The sequence below is a fragment of the Schistocerca nitens genome, chromosome 11, assembly GCF_023898315.1.
Source record: "Schistocerca nitens isolate TAMUIC-IGC-003100 chromosome 11, iqSchNite1.1, whole genome shotgun sequence".
In the NCBI taxonomy this organism is placed as follows: domain Eukaryota; kingdom Metazoa; phylum Arthropoda; class Insecta; order Orthoptera; family Acrididae; genus Schistocerca; species Schistocerca nitens.
In genome coordinates, this window is record NC_064624.1 from 155,990,217 (window position 1) to 156,009,176 (window position 18,960).

Genomic DNA, 18,960 nt, shown 5'->3' on the forward strand with positions numbered 1-18,960 from the left:
AATGTGAAGCACTTTGACAAGAGAGGAAGAGAACAGTCAATCATTTTCTATTATGGTGCTATTAGCAGATGCCAGACCGCTTACAATGCACCTCTTTTCTTTTTAATTCTTGCTTGATTTCAAACAATCCAGTTTTGACTCACAAAATAAGGTTATGTCTGACACATGGAGTGATACTAAATTCAAAAGACAAAATGTTCTTAAACGAAACTTACCTTAATGCATGTGAAATGGCTCCAGATTTAAAATTCCTCAGTTGGACATCAGGTCACAGCAAGCCATTAAGCTGGCGCAGGGAGGTGCAGCTGTGGAGACTGTGCATCCCGTGGCATTTTCTTCCGCTTCTTATGTTACACACCAGCTAGAATTTAATGAAACATCAAGTGTTAAAAAACTGGTCAGGAATACAGTATATCTTATCTTTCCATGCACTAATGCGAGTAGAAATAACAATTTCAGGAAACAGTCTTCAGTTCTCTTTTTACCAGTTACATGTAAGCCTCAAACATTTGCAGGTGTAAATACTGCAAAAATTTCAAATACGGTACACTGGCTGGTTGTTATTTTTTGTTTCATTAGGAACTATTGGCAAAAAGAGCAAGATTCACGCCTTTTTCTTACACATTTTAATCAACTGATAATTTCAGTTACGTTAAAGTGAATAAAAGTCTCCTCTAAATAAGATTCTTCAGGTCTTTTGAGATAGGTATTAGTACACTAAATTCTGGCACACACAGAGATAGAACCATAAAGAGGAATCTTCTAATCTTTTTGTCACAATGTTCTACATCATTTATTGTTCATCAGTGTTGCCAAAGCTGAATTTACAGCAGTCCTTGTCATTCTTTGTACTTCTGGCATTAGTAGAGTACTAGGAAAATTCAGTCAATCTACAAAATGCTTCTGTGACCCTAAAATAGTGCACAAGTGATTTGGAAAATACAGAAGCGTCCGATTCCAACCGTCTGCTTTGACCCACAACGTCACAACTACGACTCCAATATGGCGCCTATGACGTCATTACGTAAACGTGACCACAAACACGAAAATACATTGAGAAACCAACACACACACATTCCACAAAAAACCTAATGAAACTAACGAGACAAGTGTGGGAAATTGGGGGTTTTTGGGTGGGGACAAAGTAAATATAAACAAATTTAGACACACGCCACCATAGCAAACCACACAAAATGACGAAAAAAACCGACAACACAAAACTCCCCAAATTATCCTCTGGAATCGGACACTTCCCTTGACCTATATAGATCAACTGCAGCTCCCGATCCAACAAATTGGAATAGAACACTTCCCTTGACCTGTGATTTGCCTACAAAAAAACTTCTGCAATCTGTCCTACAATATCACACAAGTGTATGGGACCTGTACCGCATAGGACTAACTAGGAACATTGACTGAATAAAAAGAAGGGCAACACAAATGGTAAAAGGTTGGCTTGACCCTTGCATACGAGTCACAGAGATAGCAGAATAAATGAACTAGTAGACGCCGCAAGACTGAGGCAAATTATCCTGTAAAAGATTAAGAAAAAGATCAAAGAACTAGCTTTCAGCAAGGAATCTAGGAATATGCAACAATCCTCCATACCCTGCTCCTATAGGGGCAATGGAAGGATTAGGCCAGTCACAGCACACACATTCTTCACGTGCTCCGCACCTACATATACCGGGAAGCCCTAGCAACTGGTTCAATGAGAGGCAGAGCCATGCACTTCACAATGGCTTGTAGAGTTCAGATGGACTTTTTCTTGACTGACAGTAATCCTTAACAAAGCTTGTCCACAGGAGGATACAATGACGTACAACCCTGTCAAATATTGTGTGATCACTCCAACATTATAAACAGATTTGAATTTTGTCAGTATGTTGTGGTAGCATCATTATTATAACATTACACTATGTGATTAAAAGTATCTGGACACCCCCGAAAACATACATTTTTCATATTAGGTGCACCGTGCTGCCACTTAGTGCCAGGTACTCCATATGAGCGACTTCATCAGTCATTAGGCATTGTGGGAGAACAGAGTGGGGCACTCCACGTAACTCACGGGGTTCGAACATGGTCAGGTGATCGGGTGTCACTTGTGTCATACCTCTGTATGCGAGATTTCCACACTCCTAAACATTTCTAGGTCCACTGTTTACGATGTGATAGTGAAGTGGAAACGTGAAGGGACACGTACAGCACAAAAGCGTACAGGCCGACCTCATCTGTTGACCGACAAGAGACCACCGACAGTTGAAGAGGGTTGTAATCTGTAATAGGCAGACATCTACCCAGACAATCACACAGGAATTCTAAACTACATCGCGACCCACTGCAAGTACTGTGAAAGTTGGCAGGAGGTAGGAAAGCTCGGATTTCGTTGAGCGGCTGCTCGTAAGCCACACATCACAGCGGTAAATGCCAAACGACACCTCCCTCGGTGTAAGGAGCGTAGACAATGGACAACTGAACGGTGGAAAAACGTTGTGTGGAGTGACGAATCACAGTACACAATGTGGCAATCCGATGACAGGGAGTGGGTATGGCGAATGCCCGTGAATGTCACCTGCCAGCCACTATAGTGTCAACAGTAAAATTTGGAGGCAGTGGTGTTATGGAGTGATTATGTTTTTCATGGAGGGGGCTTACTACCCTTGTTGTTTTGCATGGCACTATCACTATCACAGCACAGGCCTACATTGATGTTTTAAGCATCTTCTTGCTTCCCACTGTTGAAGAGCCATTCGGGGATGGCGACTGCATCTTTCAACACGACCGAGCATCCGTTCGTAATGGGTGGCCTGTGACGGAGTAGTTACACAACAATAACATCCTCGCATTGGACTGGCCTGAATCCTGTAGAACACGTTTGGGATGTTTTCGAATGCCAATTTCATGCCAGGCCTCACCAACCGATATCAATACCTCTCCTCATTGCAGCATTCCGTGAAGAATGGGCTGCCATTCCCCAAGAAACCTAACAGCATCTGACTGAACATGTGCTTGCGAGAGTGGAAGCTGTCATCAAGGCTAAGGGTGGGCCAACATAATACTGAGTTCCAGCATTACCGATGGAGGGTGGCACGAACTTGTAAGTCATTTTCAGCCAGGTGTCCAGATACTTTTAATCACATAATGTATTATTATCCAAAATTATTACACAAAACCAAGTAGGGTGAAGTGGGGTAAGTGTAACCACGTTTTGGCATAGTTCAACTTTGACACCAAATTGCCAACTTGTTATTGAAAATATGATTTTGAAATTTCTCATGCTTAATGTTTGACTTATTGACTTTTAAACAATCTACATTTTGTTTTTGAGAAAAGAAATCATATGGTCAATTAATTGTTTTCAAAATTTTGTGTTGTGAGGTTACACTTGCCCCATGGTTCGGGGCAAGTGTAACCCCGCATTGTTGTACCCATACAGAGCATTGTGGTAAGTGACCTGATTACCCAATTTTTACTGAATTTGAGGATTTTTAAATTATTAAAATATGTTAAATTTTACTCAACATATGAACTTTTTTGCACACGCCTCTTTGTATATTATGAAATACACAGAAAATGTTAGCTAAACTAAAAAATAAGTGTTAGCCTAAACCATAAAACACTGAAACAGAATGCTTCATAGATGATTTATTTTTGTTTTAGGACAGTAATTGATTAGTTTAAATTCTACAAAAGTAATATTTTTTCTTTAGTAGGCAATTTAACAAAAATAATAAAATATCTAGTATCAAGAGAAAAGAAAAATTCACTTTCTATTATTTTTCATGGTAATTGAACTAAAGTTGTTGGCAATTTGTGTTTAACGCTAAACTGCCCTAATTCAACTTATTATATTCACACTTAGGCCCTAACTATTATTTAGTCACTGCATGTTGTATGAATCAAATGTAACACCAAATGTTAGGTATCCCCTGCGACTCAAAGTAGGCTCAGGCAGCACTGAAATGACATCAGAGGATGGAACTTCCATCTCATCTCTTCTATCCGGCCAGTAGAATGTGGTGCCATGGTTTGTCTTATTTTTGCATCTGAGGAAAATCACTTCTGGATCTCCTAAAGCACTAATTTTTGTAACTTGCCGAATAAAATGAACTTTCTTAAATATTGTTGCAAAAGCTACCAGAACATAGTTTCCAACTGTAATTTTATCTTTGACTTCAAAAACGTTTGCCTCTTTTTCTTCTTCACAGTTTATCATTTCTTTCCTGATATTGTCCAGTGTTATTATGGTCCCATTTTCTTCAACACTACTTATTAAAGATAGGCTTCCTTCAGTTTCACTTTCTTCACTTGTTGATTCAACTTTCAGTCTTTTTTCCTTGTTACCCACATGAGCAATCAGGGATTTTTTTCCACAACATTCCGAGATGCCATTTTGAATAAAGTAACAGCACTTTGTTTGGAAGATTTACTTTTCATTACCAAGTCCTTTTTTATGTCGATAATGCTTTTTCGTTTTGCTTTCTCCTTATTATTCTTGTTTCCTTTAAAATCTTTTTCTTTATAGATGGCATATTGAAAAGTGATAACTTCAGCTCCTGGTGCAATCCTTTTCTTCTTTGTTTTACCAGTGGGACTACACTGTCGGACTGTGTCATATTTTATAAAAGGAAATGTGGTTTAAAAATATAGTAGACTAAAATAAAATATATCTCACACAAACTCAGTAGGCCTACAAATCCAGCACATCAAGTATTCTGGTATCCATATGTACAGGAAGGCCAGTTTAGTTGATCTAGTGTGATAGCAAAAACAAGGTTACGGCTTAAATAAATAACTCTGTTCCGGTAAGTTTGTTTGGGGCAAGTGTTACACTTGGTTACACTTGCCCCAGCCTGTTGGTTACACTTGCCCCATGTGGGAAAAAGTTGGGGTAAGTGTAACCATGCCTGGCATATCAAGAGCTTTATCAGTAGAGTAAAATGAATCTAATATTTGAAATTGTCATGCAAAAGTTAGTTTGTAACCACAAATTGTGCAGTTATATTTAAAACTGCAAAAATGAGAGACCACCAAATTCTGAGCATGTCACTCACTCGCAGAGTGAAAATGTAGACGTCAATTCAAGTCCAAAAATTAATTACCAATTTATGTCAGATTTGACAACTTATGGTGAAATATAACAAAAAAAGGAGTAAATTAATATGTGTGATAGGTCACACTTCACCCTAACGGATTACTAAAATCGGCCCACTTTCAAGTAGATGATCAACCACATATGTCTTTTTTTATAAATTCATGCAAATACCACAAACAGTCCCTCACATGAATTATGTAGCAATAGTGTGTCACACACACACACACACACACACACACACACACACACACACACACACACACACCACACACACTAAATTACGCAATTTCAGAAAAGATGTAAACAGCCACTATTGAATCAATAAAAATTATTGTAACCATGAACTCCGGTATTCTGAAGAAATCCAACTTAGCAGCATAAACTCTACAATCGACATCAATCTCCTGCAACTAATCAGCATAGTGATGAGTTCTGATGCCACCAACAAGCCTCCCGTAGAAAAATCTCTGCCACACTCTAGCTCACACACTTTATCAAGAATTCGATGCTCTTTACATTCATCTTTACATTTGCGATGTGATCAACAAGACTCATCTCTTCACCTCACTGTTAGCAGAGCATTCCACTAGCCTGTGTTTGAGCAGAAGCAGCGAGCAGTCAGAATCTACCAGAAAAAATTTTCTGACGTGCAGAAATCTGTTTCATTGTACTATTATGAATGGTGAATAAAAGTTCTTGTTCTTGATATTTTAGTTTCTACTATTATGTGACCGTATTGTCACTCACTTGATACCTCCCACCCATAGAAACCCGTTTACTTTTATTTGACGAGAGAGCTGTTAACGCAGTGAAAACAGCAAAATCACGAAACGGGAACAAGTTGACACGTGGCAACCATCCTCCGCCACATCTACCCTTTTACAACTATTAACACTCTGTGCATGTGCACATCTGGCAGCTTGGGCACGTCAGCTTTTATCTGTTAATCAGCAAAATCAAATTATATTAAGCTAATGTTCGTGACAAAGATCTCAATACATTGCCAGCATAAACTCGCAAAAACCCGGAATATTTCAGCAAACTGTATTTATCACGAAATGACTTTACACTCAGAATCACTGAGCTGAGTATTCTTCAAGTTTGTGATGCACAATCACATTGAAAAAGACCTCAAATCTCATTGTCAACACACTAACAACACACAGCGTAAATTTAAAATATTTCCACACCTTGAGCTGTTGCATACCACAGGTATGTTTATTTCTGCACCTTATGGTTCACTGTGGGTAATCAGTGAGAAATCTGAGCAACAGAACAAAATGGTACCACAGATATACTTCACTACTTGGTAAAAAGGAACATTTACCAAATCAGATAAAGTAAAGAAATCCAAAAAATACACTGACTCCATAATACGTACAGTCAGAACCTACCTTACAGGAAAGAGTAGAGGTCCACAACGGTTTCCTCTTCATCTTTGGATAGCACTTACACAAAACAATTGCAATGGATGTATTCTAATTTACTCAATATGGCAGAAATCACATGATGTTATTGATCATACACATTTGTCCTTTCTGCTGTTGACCTCTCCATTACTTACTTCAACATATCCATCTAGATGCCACAAATTTCATCTGACATTTGATTTTTCACTTGAGTACGTATCCTCACGTACATCATGTAATTGAGATGTATCCACTAATCACAAGTGGGAGAACGCTGTGACCAATGTGAATAGACCTCTCAGTCTGCTCGTGTAACCTAGTTCTGTTATTACACATCTGCCAAAATTGCATTGAAGCTGAGGAAAACTGCAGTACAGGTATAGTACCTTCCAAATGGTCAAATAATATTGTCACTGTGACCTCAATTTTCAAGAATACTTGCACAGGAGGGTCTACTAAATTCATTCTGCACCTTAAGAGTGTACATCAAGATGTTCTGTTCATCAGTACATGGCTGCTACCTGAAAAATGAAAAGCTCAGTAGTACTTTTCAGATAATCCTCTTTAGTATCAATAAAAACAAATTATAAGTTTCACTGCATCTTCCAACAAAGAAATTCATAATCCTTACTTGGTAATGCACCATAATTGAAACCAATTTGAAACTACAAAGACTTGCAACTTGAATGAAATAGTCCTATTGAACAGTGACCAAACGAAAATTTACAGTTCAGCCTTTACGAGGAAGTGGAAAAGGGTCGACAGAAGCGTCCGATCCCACGCGTCGGCTTTGACGTCATGACGGCGCGGAGTTTGGTTTGAGTGTGGCTGTCTCCAGTTCTGTTTTATCTTATTTTATTTACTTTTCTGATCTGTTCGTTCTATCTCGTGAGGATTTTTTTTTTAATTTAAAAACACTTATTACTTATTTTAATTATCTGTTTCCTCCAATTTCTGTTTTAATTTATTATATTTATCTTTCTGATCTGTTCGTTCTATCACGTGAGATTTTTTTTTTTTTTAAAGACAAAAAACACTAATCAGCTACTGAAGCATCTTTATCTTCTATGGGTTGCAGGGGTTACGACCCCTGGGGAGGTGGGTGGGTATTCATACATGCCTGTCTTCACTTACACGTTGTAGCTACGCAAGGCGTCTAAATTTGTTTATATTTAGTTTGCCCCCCACCCAAAACACCCCATTTCCCGCGCTTGTCCCGTTAGTGTCATTAGGCTTCTTGTGGAAAGTGTGTGTGTTTGTTTTTGTTTCCGCCATATTTGTGACGTCATGGGTCAAAGCAGACGGGCGGGATCAGACGCTTCCGTATTTCCGTGGAAAACATGCTTCAATACTCATTTTAGAATGTACACTTATCGTACATTGTACTATAACATAAGTTTCAAAAGAAGTGTTCGATGCAAATTTTCACCCTGTGCTGGTTGTAAAAAATCCAAAAAAATACATTGATTCCAGAATTTTAAATATCACTACTTACCTTGCAAGAAAGATTTGTGGTCCACGATGATTTCCACTTAATCCTTTCAGTATCACTCACACAGAACATAGAGGTGGATATATTCCAATACACTCAACATGTGAATATTACAGGACGTTGACAATCATTTTGTACATAAACATTCATCCTATCTACTGTTGAATATCCCACTGCTTATCTCAACATCTCAGTCAAGAAGCAACAAATTTCCTCTTAAATGTGATGTTTCACTTCAACATCTATCCTAAATGTAACTCACGTGATACCAACACTTGAGATATCTGAACTAACCACAAGTGGAAGAACGTTGTAATCAATGTGAACATATTTCTCAGTCAGCTCATGTAACCTGGTTCTGCTGCTACACAACTGCCAAAATTGCATTGAAGCTGAGGAAAACTGCAGCTTAGGCATAGTGTCTCCCAAATGATCCAGCAACACTGTCATTGCGCCCTCAGTTTTCAAGAAGTTAAGATCCAATACTTGCACAGAAGGCTCTATTACATTCATTATTGGCTTTAATAGTGAACAGCAACATGTTTTGTCCATCAGTACACAAGTGACACCTGAAAAATGAAGATTATTCATAGTTTTGATTTTCAAGTACTATGACTGAAATCAATTTCAAAGTAACAAAATTTGTACCTTGAATGAAATCATAAACAGCAATGATAATGAAATCTGTAATTCTGTTTTATTAAGAAATGGGAAACTCACTTCAATATTCATTTTACAATGTGCACTTATCATACACATTGCAGTTACACAATTTCCAAAGGCATGATTTGATGCAACTTTTCATGTAAGTCCACCCTCTGCTGGTTGTATCTGTGCAACAACTATTACTATCTACAGCCATTTGAACCTGCTTACAGTAATGAATCTGGCATTACAGATGCCTATGATTCCATCCATCTGCTTTGATCCAAGACAACACCAATATCGCGGAAACAACTACTTCCACCGTATACAAAATGACGACAATGATGTCCTACTGACACAGGCCAGCAAAAACAAAAATGACAATAACATCTCAATACAAAAATAAAATGAAATTAGCGGGAAAACTGCAAAAAATTTGCAGTTGAGGATGGGGACAAACTAAATATATGACAATAAACAAAACAGCACGCCATTTCAAAATAAATAATACCCAAAAAATTTTAAATTATAGCATTCCACCACACATAAAACCATAGGAATTGGACATTCCCTTGACCTATATAGCTCAACCACAGCTACAACTCCAAAACATGGAACCAAAATCCCAACTCAAAAACCCAAATGCCCCATATTCATTAGCCTACATCAATTAAAACACGACCGACCTACCATAAATATACAACACACAAAACATCACAATTACTAGGCCTATACAATAACACCAAAACAAAAACTACTTCACAACATGTCAATTATGCTGTAGTCAAGAAATAAGTACAAACATACGAAGGTAACAGGTACAATGTGGAAGAATGAGTAAATGTAACAGTGAATGACAATACGCTCCAATCACATCAAGTGTATTTAATACAGAAAATTAACCGAGGATGACACATGTTACATTTAGAAATACTTACCTGAAGGAACTCGAATTGGCATGTTATGCCGTATACCCGAAAGGTGAAAAATTAATCAATATATGTAAAAATCCCATGTTCTCCCACACTCAAGTTCATTTTCATATCCTCTAATTTCGTAGGACTTTTTGAGAACCTCACAAGTGCTTATTCTTCACCCATAACATTCAAACATAAATCGGTGATACCTGGTAAACACAGCTACACGTGTCTTTCTCTCCTTTACATTCATCACAAACTTTATACAGAATCATATTATACTCATTCAAAATAAATAAATAAATAAATAAATAAAATCAGCTCACCAACTACTAATGTTCGATCTTCTTCAAAACAACAAACCACTCAGAAACCTGTGCCAGCGTTATTCCGTGAGGCTGCTTGTCAAAGTTATTATATTTGTTTGAGCAGTTGCCAGCAGAGACGCCTATACACCGCAGGCTCACGCGCACGCGCTGAGCTGAAGTCGTGTGCGGCTGTGTTTGAGCAGTAGCAGCGAGCAGCCAGAATCTACCAGAAAAAAATTTCTGACGTGCCCAAGCTGCCAGATGTGCACATGGGCAGAGTGGTAATAGTTGTAAAAGGGGAGATGTGACGGAGGATGGTTGCCACGTGTTAACTTGTTCCCGTTTCGTGATTTTGCTGTTTTCACTGCGTTAACAGCTCTCTCGTCAAATAAAAGTAAACGGGTTTCTATGGGTGGGAGGTATCAAGTGAGTGACAATACGGTCACATAATAGTAGAGACTAAAATATCAAGAACAAGAACTTTTATTCACCAATCATAATTGTACAATGAAACAGATTTCGTCATTGTTGTAAAACACAGGATATAGTAATGTTGTTGTTGTGGTCTTCAGTCCTGAGACTGGTTTGATACAGCTCTCCATGCTACTCTATCCTGTGCAAGCTTCTTCATCTCACAGTACCTACTGCAGCCTACATCCTTCTGAATCTGCTTAGTCTGTTCATCTCTTGGACTCCCTCTACGATTTTTACCCTCCACGCTGCCCTCCAGTACTAAACTGGTGATCCCTTGATGCCTCAGAACATGCCCTACCAACCGATCCCTTCTTCTAGTCGAGTTGCGCCACAAACTCCTCTTCTCCCCAATCCTATTCAATACCTCCTCATTAGTTATGTGATCTACCCATCTAATCTTCAGCATTCTTCTGTAGCACCACATTTCGAAAAATTCTATTCTCTTCTTGTCTATACTATTTATTGTCCATGTTTCGCTTTCATACATGGCTACACTCCATACAAATACTTTCAGAAACGACTCCCTGACACTTAAATCTATACTCGATGTTAACAAATTTCTCTTCTTCAGAAACGCTTTCCTTGCCATTGCCAGTCTACATTTTATATCCTCTCTACTTCGACCATCATCAGTTACTTAGCTCCCCAAATAGAAAAACTCCTTTACTACTTTAAGTGTCTCATTTCCTAATCTAATTCCCTCAGCATCACCCGACTTAATTCGACTACATTCCATTAACCTCGTTTTGCTTTTGTTAATGTTCATCTTATACCCTCCTTTCAAGACAATGTCCATTCCGTTCAACTGCTCTTACAAGTCCTTTGCTGTCTCTGACAGAATTACAATCTCACCGGCAAACCTCAAAGTTTTTATTTCTTCTCCATGAATTTTAATACCTACTCCGAATTTTTCTTTTGTTTCCTTTATTGCTTGCTCAATATACAGATTGAATAACATCAGGGATAGGCTACAACCCTGTCACACTCCCTTCCCAATCACTGCTTCCCTTTCATGTCCCTCGACTCTTATAACTGCCTTCAGGTTTCTGTACAAATTGTAAGTAGCCTCTCGCTCCCTGTATTTTACCCCTGCTACCTTCAGTCAACATTGTCAAAAGCACTCTTTAAGTCTACAAATGCTAGAAACGTAGGTTTGCCTTTCCTAAATGTATCTTCTAAGATAAGTCGTAGGTTCAGTATTGCCTCACACACTCCAACATTTCTACGGAATCCAAACCGATCATCCCCGAAGTCAGCTTCTACCAGTTTATCAATTCATCTGTAAGGAATTCGTGTTAGTATTTTGCAGCTGTGACTCTTTAAACTGATAGTACGGTAATTTTCACATTTATCAACACCTGCTTTCTTTGGGGTTGGAATTATTAAATTCTTCTTGAAGTCTGAGGGTATTTCGCCTGCCTCATACATCTCACTTACAAGATGGTAGATTTTTGTCAGGACTGGCTCTCCCAAAGCTGTCAGTAGTTCTAATGGAACGTTGTCTACCCCCAGGGCTTTGTTTCGACTTAGGTCTTTCAGTGCTCTGTCAAACTCTTCATGCAGTATCGTATCTCCCATTTCATCTCCATCTATATCCTCTTCTATTTCCATAATATTGTCCTCAAGTACATCGCCCTTGTATAGATCCTCTACATACTCCTTCCACCTTTCTGCTTTCCCCTCTTTGCTTGGAACTGGGTTTCCGTCTGAGCTCTTGATATTCATACCAGTGGTTCTCCTTTCTGCTAAGGTCTCATTAATTTCCCTGTAGGCAGTATCTATCTTACTCCTAGTGAGATAAGCCTCTACATCCTTACAGTTGTCCTCTAGCCATCCCTGCTTAGCCATTTTGCACTTCCTGTCGATCTCAATTTTGAGACGTTTGTATTCCTTTTTGCCTGCTTCATTTACTCCATTTTTATATTTTCTCCTTTCATCAAATTCAATATTTCTACTGTTACCCAAGGATTTCTACTAGCCCTCGTCTTTTTACCTACTTGATCCTCTGCTGCCTTCACTACTTTATCCCCCAAAGTTACCCATTCTTCTTCTACTGTATTTCTTTCCCCCATTCCTGTCAATCGTTCCCTTATGCTCTCCCTGAAACTCTCTACAACCTCTGGTTTAGTCAGTTTATCCAGGTCCCATCTCCTTAAATTCCCACCTTTTTGCAGTTTCTTCAGTTTTAATCTACAGTCCAGAACCAATAGATTGTGGTCAGAGCCTACATCTGCACCTGCAAATGTCTTACAGTTAAAAACCTGGTTCCTAAATCTCTGTCTTACCATTATATAATCTATCTGAAACCTGTCAGTATCTCCAGGCTTCTTCCATGTATACAACTTTCTTTTATGATTATTGAACTAAGTGTTAGCTATGATTAAGTTATGCTCTGTGCAAAATTCTACAAGGCGGCTTCCTCTTTCATTTCTTACCCCCAATCCATATTCACCCACTACATTTCCTTCTTTTCCTTTACCTACTGTCGAATTCCAGTCACCCACGATTATTAAATTTTCGTCTCCCTTCACTCTCTGAATAATTTCTTTTATGTCATCATACATTTCATCAATCTCTTCGTCAGCCAGTTGGCATACAAACTTGTACTACTGTACTAGGCATGGGCTTCGTGTCTATCTTGGCCACAATAATGCGTTCACTATGCTGTTTGTAGTAGCTTACCTGCACTCCTATTTTTTTATTCATTATTAAACCTACTCCTGCATTACCCCTATTTGATTTTCTATTTATAACCCTGTATTCACCTGTTGTTCCTCCTGCCACCAAACTTCACTAATTCCCACTATATGTAACTTTAGCCTATCCATTTCCTTTTTAAATTTTCTAACCTACCTGCCCGATTAAGGGATCTGACATTCCACGCTCCGATTCATAGAACGCCAGTTTTCTTTCTGCTGATAACAACATCCTCCTGAGTAGTCCCCGCCCGGAGATCTGAATGGGGGACTATTTTACTTCCGGAATACTTTACCCAAGAGGACGCCATCATCATTTAACCATACAGTAAAGCTGCATGCCCTCGGGAAAAATTACGGCCGTAGTTTCCCCTTGCTTTCAGCCGTTCGCAGTACCAGCACAGCAAGGCCGTTTTGGTTAATGTTACAAGGCCAGATCAGTCAATCATCCAGACTGTTGCCCCTGCAACTATTGAAAAGGCTGCTGCCCCTCTTCAGGAACCACACGTTTGTCTGGCCTCTCAACAGATACCCCTACGTTGTGCTTGCACCTATGGTACGGCTATCTGTATAGTATATAGTAATACATACAGGTATGTAATAATAAACTAACGTCAATTAACTGTAGTATACATATTAGGCATCACAATAATAAAATACTCTACAGGGAGATTTCTGAGGGCTAGTGTCCAACTGGACTCGCATTCGGGAGGACGACGGTTCAATCCCGCGTCCGGCCACCCTGATTTAGGTTTTCCGTGATTTCCCTAAATCGCTCCAGGCAAATGCCGGGATGGTTCCTTTGAAAGGGCACGGCCGACTTCCTTCCCCATCCTTCCCTAATCCGATGAGACTGATGACCTCTCTGTCTCGTCTCCTTCCGCAAACAACCCAACCCAACCCTGATAATGTCTCCACTTTACCACCACGAACTAGAGAGAGCTAGTATCCATAAGTGATATTATGATGTAGTATGGTACAAACACTGTGGAATAACAATAGGATAGAGTGTACAGGACATAATTATACAAAACATAGAAGCATGATTATACAAAACATAACCACAGGACATAATGATACAACAAACTAGTAAAATTTGTTAAATGCTACTACCTTCCTCGACCATCTCAAAGAACTCTTTAATATGGTGAAATGGGTAATTTGATAGCCAGCTGTACCACTTAGTTTTTAAAAAAATTAAATCTTTAGACCAAACATAGATTGGTAATTTGTTGAAAATTTTGAGTTGTTTCACTTCATTAGAATTTCCACCTTGTTTATCTGTGCCTCAGAGTATCTAAATTAGCCTTAGCTCTAGGGAAGCATTCATGAGTCCCCCCTCCCCCCCCAGAAGCAAATTCTGAAATATTATTCTTAACATAGAGCATGGACATATGTAAGTATAAATTTATAATTCTGAGTATTCTCAGCCTGGAAAAAAGAGGATGGCAGCACACCATGTAACCTATTTTACACATTATGCATAGGACTTTTTTTTGTATTTTTTAAACATTCTTGATGTGAGGGGAATATTCTCATACAATCAGACCATATGACACATGTCACTCATATAGTCCAAAGAATGTCACTCTACAGCAATCCAATCTCACTAAATCCATAAGCTTCAAAATAAAATGTGGCAGCTGAGATATTTTTTCACATACATGATTGGTATGTTCCACCCATCGGAGTTTGGAGTCAATGTAAATACCTAAAAGTTTTACTGACTTATTTTTTATTTAATTTGACATTCCCATTGGGAGTTAATGGGTTTTATTGGGATTACACAGGAATTTATTAGCTGCAAATTAGTCAAAGGCTATATCAAGAGTTTCTTTCATTATCCTATTCATATCTGAAATTCCCTGATATGTGGTAAGTAGTGTTGTATCATTAGCATGACATACAACAGAGTGAGCTATGTTATTAGGCAAATCATTGGCTGCTGCCCAGGGAATTGTGGGAGGACAGTTATTATTCTCTATATATACATAAATGATTTGGTGGACAAGGTTGGCAGCAATCTGCAGTCGTTTGCTGATTATGCTGTGGTGTACGGTCTTTTCCGCAGAGGGGTCAGTTTATTTGAAATGAAATGTTTTATTTCATTCTATTGGCACTCAATTTCAAGTGCACGTTATCATTTTTTGGCACATATGGCATCATGCCACAGTAAAAAACCAGACATGACATAACACAAAATTAGTACACCAAGAATGCTGACATCCCAAAAGCGCCGTTGAACAGCTTAATACCAGATAGTTCAGGGAGAATCTGGTCATATGAATATGCACTTTTAGCTTAATTATGCATTTCTGTGTGGTTGACGAATGTCTGATGCTTTTGGAGTATTTACTGTTGTCCTGTTTCTTTTATGTCATAAGATCTCTTAATGTATGTACGAATATACATAAATGTTCACTTAATTATGACTAAGCAGGCAAACTTGGTCAGTAGTACTGAATTGTTTCAAATATATTGGCAGCTTCAGCGGAATTTTACAGATTTGCCTTCCGAGAAGGACAACGTTTTTCGATCACAAGATATGTTTCAACACTTGTCTGGCACCTCCTCCAGACTTAACGTTATTTGTGTTGTTTATATCTTAAATCTACAGAGTAAATTATACACTGGCAGCACACAACGTATTATCACTGTAGGGCCCTTATGGCTTTAAATTATTCATAGACTAGAATCTAAAAATGCCAGTTTTACAGTTTCTTGGCTTACAGATAATCTTTTTAAATATTTTTACCATTTGAAATAATCGTGAAATAACTTATTATCCTTAATTCTGGCATACAGAACCAACGTTTTTATTTTTCCTGCTTAGTAGCTTTTTGCAGTGATGTGTGGATATTACCCGAATTGAAAATGATACATAACAGTATTGCAAATGTATGAATAAAAAATCTATGTTAAAATCAACACATAGCAAAATATTACGATATTTATAGCTGCGGAGTGTAATTTTGAAATGAATATTATGACAAGAATTGCTTCCTTATTTCACATTCCTTATATGGATAAAAATTTGCTTTAAGTATAAGAACTTTCTTTGTTCACCCTGAACGACATGCTGCAGTGTTGAAAATGGTCACGTAATACCATAGCTCGCACGAAATTCCAAACATATGCGGCGAAAAGCAGAGCTAAACCAAGCACGAGGTTCCTATGTCATCGTAGCCGTGCATGAGCAGTAACGACTATTTCCTGAAACCCTCTGGCAACTACTCAAACGAGCTGCAGATGGACAGGTCGGAATCGAAACTGCAGGGACTCTGCACACAGAGCTTCTCAAAGGAACTGAAACTAAAGTTACAAACTAGCTGCTAAGTGACAGAGTTTGGCACACAGAGGATTACCAGAAGAGACAGAAAAAGGTACGGTAGTTTCTATGTGTGATGAAACTGTTTTACTAGTTTGTTATTACTGTCATAAAAGAAACAGAACTCGAAGAATTGGCAACGTCGATAGACAATAAGTATTGTATGTACTCATTGATATTGAGTAGACTTACTTTATTAACGCTCAATAACGCTCGTGTACACGAGCGACTTGCTGGTCAAAATCCACTACCTGAAGTGCCCGCACGTAAATCAGAAGCCAGTCCCGACGCGAGTATGTCTGTAACATCAATTATCTGAAGATTGTCCCGAGCGTGGAGTTTTAAAGGGCCCTACACATGCACCAACCGACCGAGGTGCTTTGGCCAACCGACTGACCAAACTTTCTACCCGGCAAGTTCGCCTTTTTTCACTGCACGTGGGATTTAATACTGCTCAAAGTAGCTAACATGACAGAATGCTAGACAGACAAAACTTCGATGTCAGAGTTTCTGCAGGTGTTTGTGGGGTTGGGTTGGGTCGTTTGGGGGAGAAGACCGTACAACGAGGTCACCGGTCTCATCGGATTAGGGAAGGACGAGGAAGGAAGTCGGCCGTGCCCTTTCAAAGGGACCATCCCGGCATTTGCCTGGAGCGATTTAGGGAAATCATGGAAAACCCAAACCAGGACGGCCGGACGCGGGATTGAACTGTCGTCCTCCCGAATGCGAGTCCAGTGTGTTTGTGGGACATGTCATGTGAGGAGTATAGCAACAGAGAGGCAAGAAATGAAGCACTTGCTTCCGGGTATGCTGTGCCTTGTGCTAGCTAGCGCAGAAACAAGGGACGGAGACAGCATGTACTAGCATCAGAAGTTAACCTATCCTGGCCAAGCCCACTCCAATAACAGAGCCGGCCGGAGTGGCCGTGCGGTTCTAGGCGCTACAGTCTCGAGCCGAGCGGCCGCTACGGTCGCAGGTTCGAATCCTGCCTCGGGCATGGATGTGTGTGATGTCCTTAGGTTAGTTAGGTTTCATTAGTTCTAAGTTTTAGGCGACTGATGACCTGAGAAGTTAAGTCGCATAGTGCTCAGAGCCATTTTTCCCATTTTTCCCATAACAGAATTGAATTTTGTGTTTCCATGAATTTTTGTATTGCTTGCTTTGTTTTCGTGACACATTGGAAAGTTACTCAAGATCCTGGTATTTTTTCTTACCAGTATTCTCCTAGAACTGAGGAAATACATGAAACCAAAAAGTATCAAAGTTTTACACAGAAAAAGCCTACATTAAGCAAAAATTAAAACCTAAATAGACATATGTAAAACACAACAACAAAAATAACTCTTGCACAATGCGTCAGCAGCAGAAAAGAGAAAGATAAAATCTAGAAACAAGTTATTCTGCAGTCCTGCAGTAATAGTTTTCGGCAAATTGTGTGAGATTAAAGCCCTACCCCTGTCCCCCTGTAGATCACAGCTCCAGGAATAAAATGGATATTTGTGGTACACGACTCTACCAGCCCTAGTGTGGGATGGAGGTGAAATATGAGAAGATGGTCGAGTGGTCTGAAGGCTGTGTAGACTCGGCAGCAGTTGCATGGTGCGATGTTGGTGCTGAGCGACGATGGGGCTGCAACAATACGAATCAAGATAGATGTAACGGAACTTGAATAGCGTCCAGAATGAGATTTTCACTCTGCAGCGGAGTGTGCGCTGATATGAAACTTCCTGGCAGATTAAAACTGTGTGCCCGACCGAGACTCGAACTCGGGACCTTTGCCTTTCGCGGGCAAGTGCTTTACCATCTGAGCTACCGAAGCACGACTCACGCCCGGTACTCACAGCTTTACTTCTGCCAGTATCTCGTCTCCTACCTTCCAAATTTTACAGAAGTAGCTTCGGTAACTCAGATGGTAGAGCACTTGCCCGCGAAAGGCAAAGGTCCCGAGTTCGAGTCTCGGTCGGGCACACAGTTTTATCTGCCAGGAAGTTTCGTATCAGCGCACACTCCGCTGCAGAGTGAAAATCTCATTCTGGAAACATCCCCCAGGCTGTGGCTAAGCCATGTCTCCACTATATCCTTTCTTTCAGGAGTGCTAGTTCTGGAAGGTTCGCAGGAGAGCTTCTGTAAAGTTTGGAAGGTAGGAGGCGAGGTACTGGCTCTTTCGGTCCTGTCTATATATTTATATATAATATTGCATGAATAAAGGCTGGCCGAGTGTAAGGCTATCGTTAAAAACGCACGCCGCGCGATTTGTTACGATTTGGTCGGTCATAATAATAGTAACATGCTTTTGAATACAATTAAAATATAAAGGCGATACCTGTTTAGTGTTATTGGAAAAATAATGTAGTAAATTAATGAGTAAGGTAGCCGATCCTATAATAAGAGGTAAAATTGGGCATATTGAGGTGTTTTGCTTTATATCGACGAAGCCGGATGATACGGCGTCATTTTTTAGTTTACTCTTAGAAATAAACAAGTAAAGAAATGCTAAATCTGCTTTGTGAAAAAATATAGGGGCGAGTTTTAAATAACTACGGTATACGATCAGAGTAACAAAAGGATAATTAGTTACACGAAATCGCGGACA

General features: G+C 39.3%; 1 long non-coding RNA gene across 1 annotated transcript; it reads right to left on the reverse strand.

Annotated features, from left to right (window-relative positions):
• Positions 1-210: 210 nt before the first annotated feature.
• LOC126213565 (uncharacterized) lies at positions 211-9,966 on the reverse strand. The gene is made up of 4 exons (XR_007541261.1): positions 9,888-9,966; positions 8,003-8,568; positions 6,493-7,028; positions 211-361 (listed from the first exon to the last, which is right to left on the reverse strand). It is a non-coding gene; the product is annotated as an uncharacterized LOC126213565 (long non-coding RNA).
• Positions 9,967-18,960: the final 8,994 nt, after the last annotated feature.